Source organism: Coffea arabica, chromosome 6c (assembly GCF_036785885.1).
Source record: "Coffea arabica cultivar ET-39 chromosome 6c, Coffea Arabica ET-39 HiFi, whole genome shotgun sequence".
Classification (NCBI taxonomy): Eukaryota; Viridiplantae; Streptophyta; class Magnoliopsida; order Gentianales; family Rubiaceae; genus Coffea; species Coffea arabica.
This window is the reverse complement of record NC_092320.1, coordinates 54,675,016-54,678,555: the sequence shown is the minus strand read 5'-3', so window position 1 is coordinate 54,678,555 and position 3,540 is coordinate 54,675,016.

Genomic DNA, 3,540 nt, shown 5'->3' with positions numbered 1-3,540 from the left:
TACCATATCGAATGTCACCAGAAGAGACCAAGAAGATTCAATGGCAAGTTGATGATCTCTTGGCTAAAGGATGGGTGCTGGAAAGTTTAAATCCATGCGTGGTACCTGTTATCTTCATTCCCAAGAAAGATGGAAGTTGGAAGATGTGCATCAATTGCAGGGCTATGAATGCGATAACAGTAAAATATCAACACCTTATTCCTTGATTAGTTGACATGCTAGATGAGTTTTATGATGCTGTTATTTTTACAAAAATAGATTTAAAAAGTGGTTATCATCCAATTATGATGAAAGAGGGTGACGAATGAAAAACTGCCTTTAAAACTAAATATGGACTGTATGAATGGTTAGTAATGCCAATTGGGTTAACTAATGCACCTAACATATTCATGCAGTTAATGAATCATGTATTTCATCGATTCCTAAGAAAATTTGTAGTTGTCTCTTTTGATGACATTCTAGTATATAGTTGAACTTTAGAGGAGCATGTTGAATATTTGAAATCTATTCTTGAAATACTTCGAAGAGAAAAACTATATGCTAATGTCAAAAAGGGCTCTTTTTGTACTAACCATCTTGTATTTATAAAGTTTGTTGTGAATGAGTAGGGTATTAAAGTGGATGAAGCTAAGGTAAAGGCCATTCAATAGTGGCTAACACTTAATTCGGTAGGAGGGGTACACAACTTTTATGGTTTAGCAAGTTTTCTATAGGTGATTTGTTAGAGACTTTAATACTATTGCTGCACTTTTAACCACTATTGTTAGAAAGAATGAAAAGTTTGCATGTGGTAAAGCCCAATAGAAAACCTTTCAATTATTTAAACACAAGTTTACATACGCACCACTACTTGCACTATCAAGTTTTGATAAAATTTTTGAAATTGAGTGTAATAGTTCAGGTGTTGGTGTTGGAGTTATTTTGATACAAGAGGGTAAACCTATTACATATTTTAGTGAAAAACTAAATAGGGTAGCATTAAATTATTCAACTTATGATAAAGAACTGTTTTCATTAGTTAGAGTTTTAGAAACTTAGCAACACTATTTAAGGTTAAGAGAATTTGTTATCCACATTGACCATGAGTCACTTGAGATCATTAAGTCACAACAGAAGTTGAGTAAGCATCATTTTAGGTAGATAACTTCCATAGATACATTTTCTTATGTGATTAAGTACAAAGTAGAAAAAATCAATGTAGTTGTTGATGCACTTTCACGTTGACATTCCTTATTTGCTGTGTTTGCTGTTAAATTGCTTGATTTTGAACTAGTTAAGGAATTGTATACTAATGACTTAGATTTTGCTAAAATTTATTCTACATGTGGTGCAACCGAACATGGTAAGTTCTTCATCCATGATGATTTTCTATTCGATCTCACTAGGTTGTGTGTTCCTAATTGTTTTATTTGATTTTTGCTTATTAGGAAATTACATAGAGGTGGGTTGATAAGGCATTTTGGAGTTTTCAAGACTCTAGTAGCCCTTCAAGAGTATTTCTATTAGTCCAAGATGAAACAGAATGTGGAATGAGTTGTGGCCAAATGCATCATTTGTCATAAAGTTAAATCTAATCTTCAATCCTATGGTCTTTATACGCCTTTATCAATTCCTAGTGTTTCTTGGTCTGATATTTTTATAAACTTTATTTTAGGACTATCTAGGTCTAAGAAAAGGAATGATAGTATTTTTGTTGTTGTTGATAGGTTTTAGAAAATGGCACACTTCATTCCTTATTATAAAACTAATGATGCATCTCATGTTGCAAATTAATTTTTAAAAAGACCATTAGATTACATGACGTGCTGAGGACAATTGTTTCTGATAGGGATGTAAACTTTTTGAACTATTTTTGAAAAACTTTGTAGGGTAAGTTATGCACTAAACTGCTCTTTTCTACTTCCAGTCATCCCCAAACTGTTAGATAAATTGTGGTCATTAATAGAACTGTATCTGCACTCTTACGTTCTATTATTATGAAAATATTAAAATATGGAAAGAGTGTTTACCACATGTTGAGTTTGTATATAACCGTTTTATGCATAGTTCTACTCACTATTCATCATTTGAAATTGTTTACGGTTTTAATCCTTTAACACTATTAGATTTGTTACCTTTACTTTTGTTTGAGTGTGTTAATTTAGATGGTGCTAAAAAGGCTGATTATGTGAAGAAGTTGCATGAAAAAGTCTGTTTGAATATTGAGCACCGGAATGCACAATTTGCTAAGTAAGCAAACAAGGGTCGATAAAATATGGTTTTCGAGCCTAGATACTAAGTGTGGCTGCACTCGCGTAAGGAGAGGTTTCCTATCCACTAGCGTAACAAACTACTTCCACGTGCAAATGGACTATTTCAAGTTATGGAACGCATCAATGATAATGATTACAAGTTGACCTTCCTGGTGACTACAATGTAAGTGCAATGTTTAATATGTTTGATCTTTTTCCTTTTCTTGGAGATGCTTAGAGATGTTGAAGACGATTTGAGGGCAAATCCTTTTCAAGAGAAGGGGAATGATGAGATCATGGTCAACAACTAACCATACAAGTTGAGAAGGTTCATGTACCTTTGGGATCTATTCCAAGAGCTTGAGTTAAGAAGTTTCATGATGCACTTCAAGTGTTAGTTCGTGCTGTCCAAGATCAAGAGATTGTTTCAAGAGATATTGAAGGTCTTGAGGGTGACGCTTTATCATTTGTTAACCTAATTCAAGTCATGGAGGGTTTGGATCGTTCAAATGAAGCCAGTTCAGATTACTGAGCCTTAGTGGTCCAAAGTGTGATTAAATGGTTCAATTGCTTAGTTGTCTTAGTTGTCATTAATAGTATTTAGTCTAGCCAATTGGTCAAATCAAGACTATTGTGAGACAGATTAGTGGTAGGAGTAAGTGTTGTTTGTAGTTTCCAAGTATTTGTAGGACTTTTGTGGCTTGTAAAGGTTATTAAACGCCTAACTCATTGGAACAAAAAAAGACAGAGCATTTTTTTAGAACAAATAATGAGAATCTATATCTTGGCTTTTATGAAAGCACTTTGAACATGTGACAGCCCCACCTCATCCTAAAGCGAACCAAAGGGTTCGGCGGACCACCTACCCAACTCTCGCTGGGACTACGGATCCGGAACAAACGTAAACCCTACCAACCGCTCAAAAGAATTTCGAGAAGATAACATTCAGAACTCAATTGAGCCGAGCTAAAAGATACGATCAATCTTTAGTATGACGTTCCCACGAAAATCAAAACGAAATGGAAGGGCCGCTGCCACGTCACAATCCAACCTAGTGCAAGTAACCATTGTTTGACATGAGAGAATGTACATTCCCAAAGACATATGCCACATAACCATGAGGAAACATTTTACAATATACATATTAGTAAGTTTACACACCAAAAGAAACATTTTAGTAAGATATATTTTGGGTTTCCAAATTGTCGAGGAGCTATACCAAAAGAACAAAAGAATTTCTAACTAACTCCACTCATTCTTCAAAACATCGAAATTCCAAAAGATGGTTCCCTGTAAGGAAAATAAGGAT